A 20,846-nucleotide genomic window follows, 5' to 3' on the forward strand; every position below is an offset into this window, starting at 1 on the left:
ACTTCCTACTTAAAAGGCTTTGATTATATACTGCCAAACAATAATTGTCATCCCAGAAACATGAAACTATATTGAAAGCAGTTTTTAATTATCATTCATATTTCCAATATAAACACATGATTTAATTAATATATATGATTATTAAAAATTCATGGCAGGTAAAAAAAGGCTGTTTTTCACACTAAAGAAATAACTAGATTTTATACTTCTAATCTTTTCAAATCATTAGTAATTCTCTATTTCCTAATAGCAAATTATATAATAAAATTTGATAAGGTTTGCAACAAAAGGCTGTTTCCCACAATGTTGATTCTCAAGAATATAATTGTCATTTGTTTCTGAACACTCACAGTTCGTCCACTTTCAAAAATGAACTGCCATCAAAAAAATCTTCCCTTGAACTATAATCCTGATGTGTATTCATAAACTGGTAACAAGGGCTCAGCAGTACATCTCACCAACTTCAAACCCCATGTTTTTCAACTTGATCCATGCTATATCACAAAGAGAATGTGTTTGATGTCATCAATTTAATAACTCCATTAAAGCTCACCAAGTTCACTGATATAATAATCCTTAAGAATGGTCCCATTAATCTTTCAGCTGTCAGATACTTTCAGGAAACCCTAAAATTCTATTAACTCACTTTTCTAGGTTCTAGCTACTATAAATTAAATAAAAATATTGGCCTTTATCTGTCCTATCTTACATTTCTTTACACAGGAAATATATTTTAAGTCCAACAGCCTAAAATTAAATCCTAAGTAGGGATATATAGATCTTTTTGATTTCATCAAAATATTGTAAAGATTTGGATTTGAAGTAATACTTTAGAGAGTGCTGTGAGGCTATTTTAATAACTAATCAATATTTAGTGTTCTATTTTGATTAATTTTGGCATCTAAATTGCAGTTGGAGCTATTCTGACACAAAAAGAGGACTGAAACTCATCTTTGTGAGTTGATATTTGACCTGCCCCATAATCTCTACAGCCCACTTGTACCCTACTGCACAATTATGATCCATTTGATGCATGTTGAAGACTATTACATAGTTCATACTATGCTCACCATTTGTATAGATTTACTTTATGAGATACAATAGAGTAGTTTCTTGGAACTAATTTCTATTTAAAGCATTGGGGAATTGAAAAATTAGAAATAAGACAGACACTTACTTTTCCACAGGGCTTGATCAATTTTACATGGCTATTATAATGGAGTAGTCATAGCCTCTGTCCAAAGCATTCATTATTCTACATAGAAAATATGCTTTTTGAATTTTGGCAGCTTGATATTTTGTTATTCAGGTAGGAAGGAGAGTGGGCTGATTGAAGAGATTGATTATAATGAAGTTCCAATTCCTTGATGCTATCCAATGGGGAAAAGTGAGGAAGAATCGGCTCAAAATAGATAAGCAGAATACAAAAAAACAAAATGAGGAGATCTGTTTTCTTCTTTAGATTTCTTTTCTTCCATGGCCTGTTATTTGTAAATAAGACCTACAAATTAATTAGTACATATTAAACATATGTGTACTTCAAAAATAAAATTCACATTTGATTCATTTCTAACATAAATAGAATTGAGGGGCCTGGGATGTGGCTCAAGCGGTATTGCGCTCTCCTGGCATGCATGTGGCCCGGGTTCTATCCTCAGCACCACATACAAACAAAGATATTGTGTCCGCCAAGTACTGAAAAATAAATATTAAAAAATTCTCTTTCTCTCTCTCTCTCTCTCTCTAAAAAAAAAAAAGAATTGAGACTTGGTGGTAGGACACATTTGTATACACAAACTGTTCTTTCATAGAATAGTTTTATCCTTTCAAAGTTAGCTGAAAAGGAATACAAATCTATATAATGAAACCCATCTTCTAAATTACTTGCATTGAAAATGAAAGATGGGTTTTGGAGTTGAAGATTTAAGAGAGCAGATGTAGAAACTAAAAATTTGGCAGCCTCTGTCAAAAACTAATGAGATTTGGGGGAAACCCAGCTGATATAGAACTTGGGTAGATTACTATCAAAGCTACAGGGTGTCTAACACCTATAGTGAATCAGATTCCAGGTGGCACATGGAAACTGACCAAGTTAGCCTTTCTAATTATTTATAGGATTATTCAACATCATCAAAATCTACTTAATAAAATATCATTGATATATTTAGAATATCTAGCATTATTATATTTCCTATTAATACATACATCACACACATATTCCTTTTAAGATACTTCATAGTATCTTAAATTCTTGGTGGTGCCTTACATGGTCCATTGGTCGATAAACTTCTGAATGGTCTTTCTTTATGATTCCTATCTAGGCCAATCCTGTGGGTGGTATCCACTTCAAGAGCTCTCAATGAGAGTCCTTAGAGCCTTTCGCCAGGTAGTAGGAAATCAGAGCACCAACCACTGCATGAAACACTGTAGTGCCAGAAGAAAGTGCTAATGGGCTATGAAAATTCAGGTTCGTACACTATGTAGCAAGTAGCAAGGAACTCCCCTCTGTGATTGGTTCCCTGATGGTTTTGCAATTTTTTTTTTTTTTTTTTGCCATGGCTATATAATGGCAAGATCATTTCCATGTGTTGGTCCTAAGTATAATTAGTACATATTTGACAGTACTTTTCTGCACATCTGGCTTTAGGATTTATAAGGATATACAAATGAGGCAATCTCTACATGTTGATGCCGATAAGATGCTGTTGTGGGACTTCAAGTCAAAATTCATACATACACATTTTCAATTTTCAGTTCTGCTGTACCAATGTGTGTGTTTCAAAGGGTGTGAATGAAAGTGTAAGTAGGAGATGTTAAAATGAATCAGCAGGAATCCCTGTGCTAAAGATTATAGCCCTCAAGCTTATTTGACCTTTCTAAATCTTTGTAGCATTCTACCGACATTCCAAATTTGCGGGTCTAAGCTAGTGTTCCCTAAAATATCTCACCTTACATGGGCTCTGTCCCTTAAGTCCAGCAGATCCATCCTGATGATTCACACCCTGATAAACTACCCATTAAACTTTAGGATAAAGCTTAAATCTCTGAGCCTAATCTAAAATATCCTACAAAAGTCATCCTGTCCACCAAATCCTCTGTCTTGTCTGGAAAATACTCAGGCCTTCTTTCTCTTCTGAAATGTTCTATGTTCCTCTTGTCTCAGAGCTTTTGCCTTGTTCTTCCTCACTCTTCATTTTTATAACTGACATATAGTCTTTCGTTGGCAGCATCAAAGGAGCAGAGCTGTCAAACGTTAAGTAAAATATGGTGAAAAATGGCAACCACCTGCAGTGATATCAGTATTTCCATTTGTTTGAAATTCCTTATGACAAATTGTCATATCCATGTGGGAGTATTCTAAATGTCCTTCCCATTTTTTATGAAAAAGTGAAGGAATGTTAAGTAATTTTCCTGTAGAACATTAAAGCTTCCCAAAGAAAATTTAACCTAAATTTGGTCCTTTAATTATATAATTTTTCAATTTTTTTTATTCTTTTTCTTTTATTTTTTCTTTTCATTTTTCCTTTTCTTACAGTGTTGGGGATCACACCCAGGGCCCCATCCAGTATAGGAAAGTGCTTTATTGTTTAACTATATCCAAAATCCCTTAATTACATAATCAATAATAAAATCTGTATTGAGTACATTTTGTATTTAGAAATTTGCAGTAACTTCTATATAGGGCATTAAAGTCTATTTGCAAAGGTTAATGATTCACAAGTTCAAGTCTTGTGAATTCATTCTTTCAATCAATAAATATTTATCGAACAATTAATATATAATATATCTGTGTGTATGTGTGTGTATATATGTATATATATACATATATACACGTATACATACATACATATATATATATATATATATATATATATATATATCATCCCAAATTCCAAGTTTTCATGTAGATTCTTTTATAAATGACCTGAAAGAATAGGAAGATTGGGATTAACCTGTGAAGATATTTCATTCTCTTACAGACATTACCTGAGAATGTGTTCCACATCCATCATTGGACTATCTACTGAGAATATAGAGTCCTTGACTTCATAAAAAAAGAAAAGCTCACAATCTTTGGCAGAAACAGATTTAAAGGATAATTTCAACATATTATAAGAACAATAACATAAACTTGTTACTGGTACAAAGTAATCATTTAATTGTTTAAAAAAAAAAAAGTGGCAGCTGCTCACTAGAGATGTTTCCCTAGTGTATTTGAGAGTGAGTTTTCAAAAGATAAGGAACACACATAATCAACATTTACCTTCCATCTGGAGCTACAGGTACTCCTTAATTTCTTTCCCTCCACAGCCCTCCTAGAAAGGTTTTGTATTTGGCTGATCAGCTCATTGATTATGAAATCAAGAGAGGTAAGAAAAGGAATACATGAGTAAACTGAGCTGCAGAGGAGTTTGTGGATAATTTAAAAAGAAGAGAATAAAGGTTGCTATTTTGAGGAAAACAAATGGAAAATAAATGGAAGAAAAAGGTGGAAAATTAAAGTGTGGTTCCTCTAGATTATATATCAATCTATGGCTTCAAGGACTTAACTGTCCTGGAATAATGTAGAATAATATAAACAAATATGCTCAAGCCATTACTTTGAGGTCTTAGGTTGAACCATGTGGTGTACAGAAAGGTGAGAGGACACATTTACTGAGAAGGCAGAGGAATAGCATACAACCTGAACAGCCTGATAGCACAAGTACCACGTATGAAATTGACTTCTGCACATAAGGAGAGTGATTCTGTCTCCAAAGGATGGAGCCATTAGTAGATGAAGCCATGTCTCTGGAATACTCACTTGGAATATGGAAAATTTTCAGTAAATAAATGAGTCCATGACTTCAGTAGCTATTTTGATTTTCTGTTTGCATTAAATTTCCAGATTGGTTGGCTAGGTGAATTGACTTGTTGGCAAAGTCTTACCTACTTACTTGTAGAAAGATGCTAGTATGAAAATAGAGTGGATTGATCTATGTAGAACATTTGCAATTTGCTTTTGGTATTGCCATCTATCTTTCCTCTTGTACCATGTAGTTATAAGTTTCCCTTCATCCCTGTGAAACTAATTGCATTATTCCTGGGTTGTAGGGTGGCTGTCTTCTCTCCAGAGGTGGATTTATGGAGTAGGTAATCAAGACAAAGCTTCAGGAACTATCTTTTACATGGGCTCATTCTATATGAATCTCATTTATGACAGATAATCTTTTATTCTACTTCTAAACAGGAATCACAAAGTTGTGTAAGATCCAGGCTTTATAGAACCTGGTTCTACTCCTGCATTTATCTCTGATACAAAAGATGTTGTACAAGCTAAAATAGATGTCAAGAGTACTTAAATCAGTCCTTGAAGCCACATTTTAGATTCTTTTTACACCATTTATTAGACTTCTAAAACTTTATATGACTGACTTAGATATTAAATTGAAAATTATTCAAAGTGTAGTTTGTTTTCTAAAGGTAGTACATAAACATTTTTCTAAAGCGATTCTAAAATTTCTGAGTTGCTAATTCAGGTATTATTTCTGAATGATTAAAGATTTTATTGTCTCATAATAATCAACATACATGCTATGCATTGTGAATATTACATCTAATTCTATATTTCCCTAGTATTCTACAGTGTTATTAGCTCACTAGAGCTGCCATAACAAACTACCAAAAACTAGGTGACTCAATTAGCAGAAATTTATCATCTCATGGTTCTTGGAAATAAAAGTTCAAGATTGAAGCAATGGCAGAGTTGGTTCCCTTGGCAGACCATGAAAGAGAATCTATTCCAAGCACTGTTCTGCCTTGTGGTGGTTTGCTGGTGATCCTTGGTGTTCCTTGGCTACTGCCACATCATGCTGATCTCTGCCATGGTTGTCACATGATGTTCTCCCTGAGAATATGTCTGTGTCTACTATCTCCCTTTTTACAAAGATCCCAGTCACATTGGATTGGAGGTGTGCCTTACCCCAGTAAGACCTCATATTAACTAACTGTATCGATGACAATCTTATATCCATAGAAGGCCATATGCTGAAGTACTGGGGATTAGTATTTCAATATATGAGTTTGGTGTAGGGACAAAAATTCCAGCCATAAAAGCAGGAAGAACACTCAATGTCCATGCATTTGGCTTGCTCTTGCTATGCAGTGCTTAACATTCAAGCAAGCAATCTAGGCATTAATTATCCATAGCTACAGCCAGACTCAGGACAGCTGAAAGTATTGAACATTTCTATAATGTCACTGGACATCATTATAAGTATTTATTATTTTTATGATCTAGAGCTCAGAAAATATCATATCTTGCCTAGTTGGTTGTGGCCTCAAGTCATATCAGTTTTGGGTCTTGCAATTGGAAACTAAAAAGTCACCTGATGTTGAAAGATTCAGATAATGTCCTATTAAACTGTTAATGGTTTAGTTGTCCACCAAAAGCTTATGTTTTTATAGGTATCCCCCAAAAGCTCATGTGTGAGATAATGTAGGAAATTTTAGAGGTGCAATTATTGGGTTATGAGAGCTTTAACTAAGTATGTTAATCCACTTATGGGTATTAACTGGGTGGTAACTCTAGGCAGTAGGGTATGGCTGGAGGACATGGATATTTGGGACATGCTTTTGGGGTATATATTTGTCCATTGTGAGGGGAGTCTCTGCTTCCTGATTGTCACATCCTGAGGTCCTTTGTTCCTCCAAATCCTTCCACCTTAATGTTATGTCTCATCTTGGGCCCAGAGCAAAGGAGTTGGCAGTCTATGGACTGAGACATCTGAAACCCTGGGTACCAAATAAACTTTTCCTCCTTTAAAATTCTTCTTGTCATATATTTTGTTCACAGTGGCCAAAAAGCTTTCCAATTTGGGGAACTTTTCCTTCAAGGATGGAGCACTGTTGTGAGTTGTGAAATTCTGTGAATTATTTTTGGGTGTGTATATCTTCTGTTATTTTTTTTTAATTGGTACTTTTTACATGACACTAGAACCCATTTGGACATAATTTTAAAAAGCATGGAATATATCTTCTTCTAATTCAGTCCCTAATACCACTTCTTCCCCTTCCCTACCACACTCTTCCCTTCACTCTTGATTTTTCTGCCATTGAATCATAGTTACTTATTTTTTTAATTAATTTCTATGGATGTACACAATGGAGAGATTCACTATGGTATAATCGTATATGTGTGTAGGAAAGTTATGTCAGATTCATTCTACTGTCTTTCCTTTCCCATTCCCCCTTCCTTTGCTTCAATGAAACATGCTATATAGGTGTTTACTCCCTCAATGAAAACTAGCCCATTAGAAGTAAAATTTAAGAATTCCATCCCGTATACCTCTCATTAAGATAGTAGCTTTCTTAAAATTTCGAACAAAATTAATCAATTAATTTAATCACCAACAAGACATTAATTTTAACAAATGAAATGGAATCATTAACAAGAAAGAAATTAAGGAGGAAGAGGCAAAGAAGAAAAAAAAGGATCATCAATATAAAGAAAACACTATCTTTTGATTTTTCAGAAAGCCTTTCTTAAATCAGTTATCATAAACTCATAGATAATTCTGTCTGCAGAATATAAAAGGAACAGATTGGCCAATTACTTTCAAACTGTTTGATCATATCCATGTTTTTTCTTAATTATCTAAGCTTTAGGAGTCATCAAAGGATCCTATTACATAATTAAAAATGAAGATACAAAGCTCAAACCCTGGCAAATGCTTTTGTTTAAGATCCTCCCACTTATGAGCTTAGGTGCTTTGGGTGTTGGACTGATTTAAATCCTTGTACATTGGAGAGAGGTTGACAATTTAACCTTTTGGGCAAAGCGTAAGAAGGATATAAATTGAAAGTGCTTTAAAAGCCATGTTGGCCATGTGTCATTTATAAACCAGAAAACCCTCACCAGACACTGGATCTACCGGGCCTTGATCTTGACTTTCAGCATCCTAAAATTAGAGAGGTAAATTTCTGTTGTTTATAAGGAAGAAGAAGAAAGAGAAGAAGGAGAAGGGAGAGGAAGAGAGCAATATTAGCAAATAGAGCTTAAGGTACAAGTAAAATGGCATCACTGCCTAATGTACCCACTTTTGTCTCCTTGTGCCCACCCCATAGACCTGGATGCCCATTTGTTGCTCCAAACTATGTAGTGACTGAGCATACAGGACAATTAGACCTGAGTCTTCAAACCAAATGTAGCAATAAGAACAGTTTAAGAAACCTAAGGAGAAGAAAATTACAGGAAATATGAAAGAAAGAGGGAGAGTGATGCAGTGAGATTCTATCATAATGGGAAAGTAAGTTCCAAAGAAACATTTTTACTAAGTCTGTAATATATTACTTCAGCTTCATCCTGATTGTAAGTTATCAGACCATTTTATGTGCACCATAATGTCACTAGAAGTGCATGTCTAACAAAATAATAGAGTGCATTACCAATTCTGCTGTGATGACCACTGCAGAGAAACTATTAGACCCATTTGTCAATGCACCGTGGTGTCTTGTGGTTTTAAAGAATGGGTAGTTGTGGAAACTATTCAACATTTTAAAGATATTATTTCTCTTCAGACATATTCCATTGAATCATCAATTTTGAGTACGCCTATTTGTTCACAGATGCCTTTCAGTAAGCTAATTGAAAACAACAAAAACACATTTTGAATGACAGAAGAGAAAATACTAACAATGTGTGAATGGTATTTGAAAGGTCTATTAGTTGTTTCAAACAGGATTGATATTTTGTTACAGTTTGGGCATTGTGCAAGTTAGCACAGAACATTAAAATGACTTATATACAAAGTTAAGTCTTCAAATTAATGAAGACTTGCCTTCCAGTGAAATTATTTGGAGAACATTAATAATTTTAAAAAGCATAGCTCAGGAAGAGTTTATACTAGTACATTTATACAAAGGGAATTACTTTAACAATTCTACCCTCAACCGTCATTCATTGATCTTCTGTTCCCAGTCCCTTATTTACTTTTCTAAATACCAATACTCTTCACCTTATAACTATTAAAAATTACTAACATGGGTAAAAAAAAATAAGAGGAAAAAGAAAAACTAAAGAGAAAAGAGAACATGAAGGTTTTCTCCTAAACAAAGTACTATTCACTAGCTATGTGCCCTTGGATTAGTCAGTGTCACCAATTGTTAAAGAAAATTCTGGACCAGACAACCTATAAAGTCCCTCCTAGATCTACCAGGTTATGATGCTAAGAGAGCACTAAAATAAAGACATTAAAGGACAAATAAAAACAAGTGGTACTGTGGAGCCAAATTTCCATAGTTTTCTTAAATATTCAAGCACTTTTTTTAAAAATTAAGACTCAATATTTCAATATTTTGGATTGTGCACTCTTCAGATATTCTACTTCTGTTTTTGGGATCTGGGGAAGATCACTTAGCCCCACAATCCACATTTCTTTGTGCTCCAAAATAAGAATAATAATACTACTGCATAGGAAAATGAAGATTAAATAATGTAGTATAGGCGAAGACTTGTTACCAACAAAATGTTCAATAGTATTAGCATTTGTTATTATGATATATTCTTATCCAGATAATGATTAATTGTTCTTCAGTTACATATTTTAAAATGTCTATGTGTGTTTTACATTACTGATTATTTTAAGTGTTGGGGATCCAGCAGCTGCAGAACAATCTCTTCTGTTGTTAACTATCTGATTATTGAAATTGAATTAATAAGTACTTACGAAAGAGCATGTATTGTGTGTGTGTGTGTGTGTGTGTATTCGATATTATATATATATTTGATTTGATTTTAAAACTGATAAAGAAATATGAAAAGCCACAGATTAAAATGGGTGAAACACAATTCTCATTTCTAAGTAGTGAGCTGTCTGGTCCTTTTTTGATTAGTAACAGAAAATTAAGTCTTTCAAGTTTCTGTAACTTAGTTACCTCCTATCTCACACTGACCCTCTTTGGATTTATTTCAAGATTTTTCACTACAACTTTTTCTCCTCTCTGCTTTCTTCCTCCTACTGAATTCTTATGTGTTTTCCAAAACCCAAACTGTCTGGTCTGTCCTTTGTAGTCTTAGTGGTTCTTTGACATCTGTCCTATAGGAGTGCTTCCATGGGGGCTACTCTGAGGGACCTTAGAGTACTGCCATTACAGACCTAAGCACCTACTTGACTTTTACCTACCCTGTGATCCTTAAAGGTCAAGCAGCACTTGAAAGCCAGGGCTGCCCATCCTACCACATTACTTATGTTTGCAGTCCCCTTATATCAAGCTGAGTGATTTTTCCAGTGAGCTGATTCTCAACTCTAAGCTCCCCTTTTTTCTCACACATGGTCTTGAGAACTTATCCACTGTCTCTACACTTGTGGAAGCAGAAGAAATCTTGTGTAGGACAAGGGCCCAACTTAGTGCCTCTTTTTACCCAGACCTGTCTGGCTGATGCAATTACTATCTGCTGCAGTTACTTAGATTGATGGAGGGTAACCAGCAAGGTTATCTTCTCCAATAGCTAGGGGAAGAGTCCTCTGTGAAAGAGTTATTCAATATCTGGGGAAGGTTTGTCATACAACTCCCTAGAGTTTCAACCCCAAAGAAGATTCAGGAAATAGGACCTGAATCTTTTTGTTTTCCTTTTCCTGATTCACTTTCCCTTGTGTTGTAGGAAAATTGCTTCTTTGCCATCTCTTATTTTTGCCCCTTTCACTGTGGACTAAACCCTTTGCTCTAAGTCCTCTAGGATTTGGCTCTTGATATTTAAATCCAAGCCTTTGTAATATTTTTTCTCTCTTACAGCTGGTACTTGCAATTCAAAGCCTTGGTTTTAAAGTCTATTGTCTGCACTGTTGACTTACAAAGGTCAAATTAATTGCTCAAAGGCCAAAAATGTGGTTCTTTATTCTTTCTGAATCAACCTTACCCTGAGGCATAGAGAAAGTCTTCTTTGTTACTTAAATATAATAGAAAAATAGAACTAAAATAAATTGAAAAAAAATCAGCACATACTTTAACATAGAAATACCTCAGTAAAGAGCAAAATCCATGGTGGAATAAAATGATATGTCTTCTCTCTATTTATCTATTTGTCTATATGCTCAAATAATGTGAAACCAAAAAATGTGATAGTTACATTTGTCCCTAAACTACCTTAAGTAATGTTCTCCAATTACTGCTCAAATGTTTTTGCTATAGCAGAGCTGCACCTACTATCACTGAGCTTGATTTTCAGAATCTTTTGAAATGAGTGTGCTGTCTTAATTCAATCCCTCTAGCTATAAACATAATTTACAATATTTGTGTACTTTGTACCAATAAGTGAAATTTAACAATGGATATATATCCCTAATCTACTAACTGGTGAGAATTTGTTTGTAAGCAAAGTCATCACCCAGGCAGTACAACTTCCTAAAATCTTCTTTTTCAACAAGTTCAGGACCACATCTGGAGTATTCCTCACTTGTTCAGTCTGATAGTAGTTAACTGTATATTTGTATTTTTTTCTCTACCACTAAGAAGAGCAGTCTGTGACATACCCCAGAAAGCTATCTCAAGATATGTAGTTTTAAGGACAGGTTCTACTCTTCTAAATAGAAAAAAATGCATATATATATATATATATATATATATATATATATATATATATATATATAAAATGCATATATGCATATATGTATATATGTTATATATATGTATATATGTGTTTTATATATATATATATATATATATATATATGACTTTTTAACATAGTTAAAGCAGACTCCCACCCTAACAGTTATACTTTTTCCAAGATACAAGTTGTTTTTTAAAAGCAGGAGATGACTTCTTTAGCCTAAGCAACAAGAATTCAGTGTAAATCCTTTCTTCTTGATTTATTGATTTTAAATGGATACATCATAAATTCATGTCTCCTTCAAGTCACTTGCTAGTAAAATAATCTTAGAGTCTGACTCTAATATTACTAAACTCAAATTAATAATACATCAAAAATATAAAGAAATGAATGTTATTTTATAGCTGTATTGGGGAGATTTCAACGTCCTATTAGGTATATGTTTTTAAAACAATGACATTTATTTTGAGCCTTCTTTATCCTTATAGAGCATGATCTCATGAGAAGCCAATATGAATTAAAATTAAAAACAATAATGAATTTAAAATAAATTAACTCCTTCAGAACACCAGAGTTTTATATCTGAAGCACCAAATCTTTATAAATCAAAAATTTGCAATATGCATTATTCACAATCCTCTAGGTTACAGTTTCTCAATTTTGTACAATAAGTACAGTCTTTTAAAGGCATAAAACAAAGACAAAAACTTTCCTGGGTAAGACAGTGTAACATCAATGTTATTACAATACTAGTTAAAAATATGCAAACATAAAATGAGGCATAACCAGGAAGCTGAGGCAAGAAGATTACAAGTTCAGGCCAGCCTCTGCATCTTAGTAAGGCCCTATGGAACTTACTGAGATTCTGTCTCAAAATAAAAAAAAAAAAAAAGTCTGGGATTGTAGCTCAGTGGTAAAGCAGTTCTGGGTTCAATCCCTGGTACCAAAACAACAACAAAAAGAACAACAACAACCAAAAAAAAAAACCAGAAAAATACAGGCATAAATACTTTATACTTATACCTGCTACAAAAACTAACTACAGCACAGTGTGTTTTGAGAGGTTAATTTTCCTAATGTTTGGGGAGTCTCTTTGCATGGTATCATCATTGGCATCAATAAGAGAGCTTATTATTAATATTTCTTGAAACCAAAATAATTATATCTACAACATGAACACTGAGTTTATGTGGCAGTGTTTGATTAAATTATTATGGCAAATCCAAATTAATATAAAGGATAATTTTCAAAAGACACAGAAACAAGGGTTTTTGTTTTGTTTTGTTTTGTTAGTGGTGCTGAGGATTGACCCCAGGGCCTTGTACATGTGAGGCAAGCATTCTACCAACTGAGCTATATCAACAGCCCCGAAACTCAAGGTTTTGATATAAATATTTTAAAATTATTAAGCATTTTATTTAATCATTAATTAGGAAATTAGTACAATGTTTTCAACTGATTTAGTACAAGATTCAGAGTAATGCACATATGTGTATGGAAAGGTTAGGACTATTGAGATGAATTTACAAGTAGATGGGAAGCTGGATTATCCCCCTAAAGTTGGAATGGGGAGAAAAATCAATTGTCCTTCCACCAGAAGGAATTTGCATGTCTTTGGATAAGTTTCACTTAAATTCCTATTAGTTATCCACAAATTATAGTCAATTAAAAAGTTTAATCAGCCCTTATAGAATTGTAGCTCCTTTTTACCCAGAATCATAAGTCCTTTTCCAAAGAAGATAACCAGTGTTCTTTTGACATATTTCATCATCTTCATATTTGTGTATCTTAAAATTTAAGAGGAACATGCATACCTCACAGAATGTACACATGGAACCTGCTTCCCTATGGAAGCTGTGAACACCTTCTCTCTACTGCAGACAGCAAAGCTCCCTCAGTTCTGTTGTCTCCCTGAGAACTGACCTGTAGGCACACAAAAGGGTTCCATGAGAGCCCTTAGTCTTAAAGGAATGTGTTGTTTGCCCCTCAGATATAAGCACCAAGGAACCTATTTGTGTGTGTTTCATGATTTCTCAGAGAAGAACTGGGAAAACTATTCTCAGATCTTTATACATAAAATATTTTGCCTAAGGACAGATAATTATATACATAAGCCAAGGCTTTAATAGCTAACTTGCTTGCTTCCTTCCTTTCTTATCTCTCTGCTTCCTTCCTTCCCTCCTCCTTTCCTCCCTCCCTCTTTCCCTCCCTTCCTCCTAAGGTACAGATAATTAACCACATACCAGGTACTGCACTAAACACCTCATAGATATTATTTAATTTAATATCACAATAATCCTATAAGTGTATACATTTAATGGATGAAAAAATTATGCTTGAACTAGCCATATGATAAGTATTAAAGACAATATTATTAAAACAAAAACAGGAAAAGCCAAGTGTACGAGCATTGAATGAGATTTGTCAGTAAAAATCAGGACAGTATAAGAACTGGTTTTGATAACACAAGCTGTTTTCCCAAAGTCCCATGCTCAGTTGGTATTTATGGAACCTATTCTAGTCATTCATATTTCATGTAAGAAATTGAGTGACTAGCCAACATGTTTCATAGCCCTGTTTATACATTTGTCATAGCATTTGACAAATGGCATTAAATTATCTTTGTACATGTTTATGTCTCTTTATTTTCATTGACTATGCTATGAGTTACTTTAGAGGAAGAAACGTGTGTCTCCAGTCCTTGCTGGAAAAAAAAAAATGGCACATAGTAAAAGCTCAATATAAACTTTTGAGTTTACCTAACTTATTAATATGTAGGAAAGTTGATCCCTACAATTTTAACCTCTGGGAAAATTCAGTCCCCACTCACCAGTTCTGAAGTTCTATTTCTGTTTTCAAAATGGGCTCACTTCTTTTAAGCAGATTTTAGTACTGGATAGATTCAGTACGTTGGAGCTATTAAAAAAAAAAAATTAAAAGACACAGGAAAGGCTTATCCTACTGTATGCATAGAAGCCCTGTGGAGTAAAGGTCATGGTGTGATGTCTCTGGGAATTAGTAGAGAAAAAAATCTGTTAACTGTCCAAACATCATTAAAAATCATCCAGAATTTTGTAGCACAATTATCAACCCAGTAAGTCTTCTAACCATCAACTCTGGTTATACAAGACAAGTAAAACAGATTTTTTTTCTTTTTTTTACAATGATACTTGTGCAAATTATTATACTTTTTCTTCAGTATTAAATATGCAAAACACACAAACAAGGAATGTAATTCCTAATAGGAAACAGAGAACTTCATTTCAACTTGTCACCAAAAAGAGTGAGAAAGTAAAGTGTGATTCTGCAGTATGGACTGAAATCTGACAGTATTTTCTGAGAGGGTAGAATGGGTCTCTGACATGATATAGTTATTTAGAGTCCCAGTTCTGTTGGAGTTCAAGTGGCCATTCTCAGCCTGGTGAGAAGAATGTAACACAAAACCCTGTTTGGTCAGAGATGGAGGAGATGATTAGAGACCCATGAGAATGTGATACTGTGAATATTTGATTGACAACATTTGTTATCCATATGACTTTTGTTCAAAGTAAGCTTCTAACTCCAAAGCTAATTTTTGAACCATCCTGTTACTAATATGTGCTTCCATCTCTCCTTTTCCTTCTTCTCCTTCTTCTTTTTTGCAGTAATGGGTATTGAACCCAGGCCTTGTACAAGCATCAGGGTCTTGCTAAGTTACCCAGACTGTTCTGGAACTTGTGATCCTTTTGTCTTGGCCTCCCAAGAAGGCATGAGCCACCAAATTTGTCTCTTAGGGCATTCTTTAACCAATCATTTTGCTTCCTTTGGATAGTTTCACAAAACAAACAATAGAATAGCCTTCCTTAGGAGGACTGGGAATTCCATAACCTAATTACATAGTTCACATCTTATTTAATTTTTCCCTCCTTAATTATATTCTTTTATCTGCTTAATCTTCTAAATGACTCCTCTAATTTGTAACAAATAGGTTATAAAACTGAAAAAAGAAACAAATTCTTGGGACTAGTTATGGTGTGGAAATTTTCCATGTGCTTTCTAAGTGGGTTTGCCCGAAGAGAGATTTCATTTAAAAGTGTGGGCCTGGGTGATGGTAAAGAAGATGTATTTACCTGAAAGTATTTTATATTGAAATGCTAGTTTATAGAAATTTGTAATTGGTTTGTATATCAAATACTGCAACTGTTACAAGCTTGGATTTATTGAAAACATGCATAATGCTGTTGTTAGGAGGATGCACAAATCCCTCATTGGCAGCAGACTCACCAAAAGTAGATGCACCTGTCTTCCCAGCTGGGACTTGCTCATGGGAAAGAAGGTCAGTTAACACCATTTTATCCCCATAGACAGCTGCCATGAGTGGAGAAAACCTAAATTCTGTTTAAAAAAATCAATCCCTGAATAAAATTTGATTCAAAATATTTTGATTCATTACATTTATAGAATATACAAGATTGGTTTAATAGAAATGTGTTTTTTATTTTACTTTGGTCTGAATATCAGCTTTTCATGACTCAGTGAACAGCCATGTTTTTATCTCTGATTAGCTTGGGGTTTAGAATAGAGTAGTTCTTTTTTGATTCAAGCTCTTGGTTAAAATGTGGGCCTTCTCTCAAGGCTGACATCATAACTCTGTTTTTGCCCATTTCAGTTGCATATTTTGCCCCAACAGATTCCTTGATCTGCAAACGTGGGGCTACTTTTGTTTTGTTTACCACTACTTTCCCTAGCACTCAGTCCCTGTGCTAATTCCAGTTATATTTATACTTAGTGAAATCTATCTTAAATATCTGAATATATGAAAAATGAAAAATATATTTTCACTGGTCAGGAAGGACGTAAAGACTTCATGATTGAAAATCATTCTAAAAACCAAGAAGTGCCTTTGAGTCTCATTGTTTATTTTTAAATTTTTTTAAAATTTTAATTTGTTATATATGACAACAGAATGAATTAGAATTTATATTACATATATAGAGCACCATTTTTCATGCCTCTGGTTGTACACCAAGTAGAGTCACATCCTTCATGTCTTCATACATGTACTTAGGGTAATGATGATCATCTCATTCCGCCGACTTTCCTACCCCTATACCCCCTTCCTTTCCCTCCCTCCCCTTTTCCCCTTTGCCCTATCTAGAGTTCATTTAACTGAGGTATAAACTAATTACACTACAATGTATAGATTTCAAGGACATAGTGCCATGACTTTTGTCCAGTGAATGCACCCAAATAACCAGTAAGATACAGAATTTTTCCATTATGATAGAAAGTTTTCTCTATATTGTGTTCCTGTTAATTCCCTACAGTAGCTATTGTTTTGATGTTCTGATTATCATTATTGCTTATTTTTGTCTTTTCTAGAGTTTATATATGGTGTATATTTAATAGATATTTAATTAGAGTCAAGAAATTACCTATGTTGCAAATAACACAATTTATAATGAAAGACTATGTTATTTATTTAAAAGGGTAGAAAAGCTATACTTCTTCTTGGAGGATTTATTGATCTCATCTTTCCCAGTCTCCAACAATTTGCTCTTAATTACTCCAAAGATAAACAGAATGATTATTCCTAGTAGAGTTTGGGAAGGCCATCAATCTCACGTCTTATACTATAAGCCTCCAAAAGTAGAGGACTTTACCAACCAAGCAGATCAAGAGTGGCCACTTTAGAGCAGGTGTCATGGCCTGGGATTCCTGACCTTTCCAGCTAGGTGCATCCCTACACCATTGTTATCCCTTTTCCTCCAGACACGTCTGTGGATGGTGACATATGTGTAACAGGTTTTAAGGAAGAGCTCCAAAATTAGGTATTCCACAGAAAGTCTTCTTTAAGCTGTATTTTCCATAGCACAGAACTTTGGGGGTATAAATGGTGATGTTTGGGTAGAATTGCTAAAGAGGTTTACAAAGAACTGTAGTCAGTTTGCAGGCAGTGGAAAGAGGCTGGCTAAGGAAAGCCTGTGGATAATGGATTCATTGAATTAGAGCAGTCTGTGATCGACTGCCAAAACCAGCTTATTTTCTTTGCTAGTTCCAAAAAAAAAGGATACCTGGAACTTTGAGTTGATGGAAGGCTATCTTATAGAAGAAGCTGGCAGAGCACAGTTTTTCACTATCTTAGGTCAGCATTATTATAGACTTGATGGGGTACTTAGGGCTCTGGTAGGGATTTTTAGGTCAGAAAAAAGTTAGGCATAGGAGATTAGGGACTAAAATGTGTTCGTTTATCTCGTAGAAGAGTACAGCAATAAAACAGTCTTAGAAAAGCCACAGACAAGGACTGTATAAGCCTAACCATATTCTACTTCTCTTGCAGAATGTCTTGCTATTATTAACAAGACCACAGAATAAAATTATGTCTAGGAAAAGTAAGCAAATAATTGTGGAAAATATTTAAACTAACTTTGTAACATGTAAAGACACCATTCAATCAAAAGTGTATAAGCGGGAGATTATGTAAAGGAAGAAAATTCCTGTTCAAACTATGTGTTTAACAAATGTTTATTATTTTGCACAGATAGTTTGATGCAAGATATGCGGAAATTTCACAAAGTGACACACACACACACAAAAACAACAACAACTGGACAACTTGCAACAAAGTGCTAATATTCTCTGATGCTCTCCAGGGTTACTTACATATTTTTCTTTCTTAGGTCAGTTAGAGACACTTCAAGAATTGCTCAATCCAGGAGTGAAAGGGTTCTGTGAACACATGGACTCTTTACCTTGAGAGGAGTGCAGAAGATTTCTTCAGAAGGTAACAGCCAATTCCTTCCTTTGGTTTTATAGTCTTCAAAATGGAATTAAACTGTGGTATAAAATAGACAATATTATAGGAAATATTAAGTATACTTTGCATTTGTTTCTAGTCTTATAGTATTTCATGACTTACCCCTTTTATGTGAAGTATGTTTAGCAATAATTGCTCAGCAAATATCCTTCTTACCTTTGAAGTAGGATAATATCCAGAAGCAAGGGTAATTGCAGAACACCAATCTGGCCACTTTGGAATAGAAGCACCATTAGCAAAAATTATGATAATGTTCCTATAATACACTAGAGAAGTTGCTTGCAAGGAGAGATTCCCGGCACTGCTGAGCATCTCCAGGATGCTGGAGTGATCAGGCTTTAGTATATCCATGAACCATTGTGTGAGGAGGCTCTCTTGGGAAGCAGTGGATGCTGTTCTTTGAAAGCGTCACAGGATTTCCTGCTTTTTATGCATCTCTATGATTGAAGTCTGGTTTAAGGGGAGCATTTTGGACAAGAATAATACTTTGAATTCTACATTTTCTTGTGAAGCTAGATATGAGGTACCCTTAGACATTTTGTGATTTGAGGTACTCTTAGACACTTAGGCTTCTCTTTGACAGTTGTGTAAACCTGGGTGAGTCCTGATTCTGTAGTCATTCAAAAACTGATGAAAGCTTCAAAGATTTGAGGCCTTATTCCAATGTTGACTGAATACTGCAGAATGGTAGGTTTCAGATTTGTAGGGCCTGGACGCTGGTGTTTCCTCTGTCTGTGTATTATTCCAGTATCGTTGAAGGTTCCATCTCAGAGATGAGAGGTATCAAGTGAGATGCCTCACACTGTCAACATGAAAGATGCCAAAAATGCTGTCTTGTCACAATTCTAGAAACTGTTCTGTCTTACTAGGATAATTGTCTTATATTGGTTTGGTTTTCCAAGATTTTGTTTCTCGGATTTTGCTTTATTATTATTATTAACAGATTCTCTTTTCTTAGAGCAGTTTTAGGTTTGCAGGAAAATTCATTGGAAAGTACAAAGAATCATTCTATAATGCTTTCTCCCAACTCACCCAGTTTCCTCCATTATTAACTCCCTGTATGGTGTGGTTCATTTATTGTATTCAGGACCCAATATTGATATGTTCTTATAAAGTCCATGGCTACATTAAGTGTTCACTCTGTTGCATATTCTGTGGGTGTTAACAGATGTATAGTGATAAAGATCCATTATTACTGTTTCGTGGAGAATAGTTTTACTTCTCTTAAAATTCCCTCTGTTCCCCATATTCACCCTTTCTCTCTTGGCTGAAGTCCTGGTTATGACCACTCTATTTCCTCCATAGTTTGCTTTTCCAGAATTTCATGATTGGAAGCATACTGGATAAAGCCTTTTTAGATTGGCTTCTTTCACTTAACAATATGCTTCTAAGGTCCATCCGGGTCTTTTGGCAGTTTGGTAGCTCATTTCTTTGTGTCAGTGAATAATATTCTATTGTATGGATATACCACAATTTGTTCATCCCTTCACTTACTGAATTATTTGGTTACTTCCAAGTTTAAGAATTATTTTTTCTTCAAAAACCACTATAAACTTGTCTATATACTTTTGTATGGAAATCAGTTTTCAACTCAGTTGTGTGTAAAGGAGGGAACATGTTTATTGGCTCAGGTAGAAAGAATACTAATAAGAAACTGCCAAACTACATTTCAGAGTGGCTATAACATTTTACACTCCCTCTACCAATGAATTTTCCTGTTGTTCTTCATCCACAAAAATTTGGATCAATATTTTCCTTTTAGTCATTCAAATAGATGAATAGTGTTTTTTCATTGCCTTTTATTTATTTATGATGTTAATTTTTGTGGTGTTGGGGATTGAACACAGGGCCTCATGCATGCTAGGTAAGTGCTCTACCATGGAGCTATATCCCTAGTCCTGTCTTATGTTATAATATAATTAATCATAAGTCAATTATATTAAAACAATCATAATAGCCCCAAAACTCTGGTTCTTAGATACCAGCTGCTTCTTGAGAATAAATTTGATAATATCTTTGAGTTTTAATTTTGGTAATATCTTGGACTAAAAATATGAACTTTTCCCTGGCAGTATCAATTACTGTAAGGTGATTTTGTGGAATAAGCATGTGTTACACCTGTGTGTATATATGTGTATATACCTACTTTTTTCTGTCATAATAGACAATGATTCCCCTAATAGTATGTCATGGAAATAAAACATACAGAGCATATTGAAGTTGTTTTTGTTTCTAAAAATGAAATGTGCACATTCTATAGATGATATGAAAATAAGCCACGTTTGATGCTGTTCAAAGCTGGTTTTCTGCCAGGAGTACTGTTATATATAAGCCACATCAAATTAGCCATTCCTAATTTTTGTACAAGTAGTCCCTTATTTACACTAGCTAAATTTATAAATTTTGCACATTATGAGGGTGTGAAAGCGATTTGTGTTCAGTTTCTTGTATTCATTCATCTCT

The 20,846-nt window shown here is 34.3% G+C and overlaps 1 protein-coding gene across 3 annotated transcripts in view; it reads left to right on the forward strand.

Moving 5' to 3' along the window:
* Nucleotides 1-20,846, forward strand: part of B3galt1 (beta-1,3-galactosyltransferase 1) — a 550,035-nt gene that overhangs the window by 169,894 nt on the left and 359,295 nt on the right. For all 3 annotated transcript variants that reach the window (XM_040294415.2, XM_005315695.5, XM_040294416.2), the window contains exon 2: nt 18,247-18,350. The gene's annotated coding sequence lies outside the window, so the exon portion shown is untranslated. The remainder of the gene's footprint in view (nt 1-18,246; nt 18,351-20,846) is intronic.

The sequence above is a fragment of the Ictidomys tridecemlineatus genome, chromosome 7, assembly GCF_052094955.1.
Source record: "Ictidomys tridecemlineatus isolate mIctTri1 chromosome 7, mIctTri1.hap1, whole genome shotgun sequence".
Lineage (NCBI taxonomy): Eukaryota > Metazoa > Chordata > Mammalia > Rodentia > Sciuridae > Ictidomys > Ictidomys tridecemlineatus.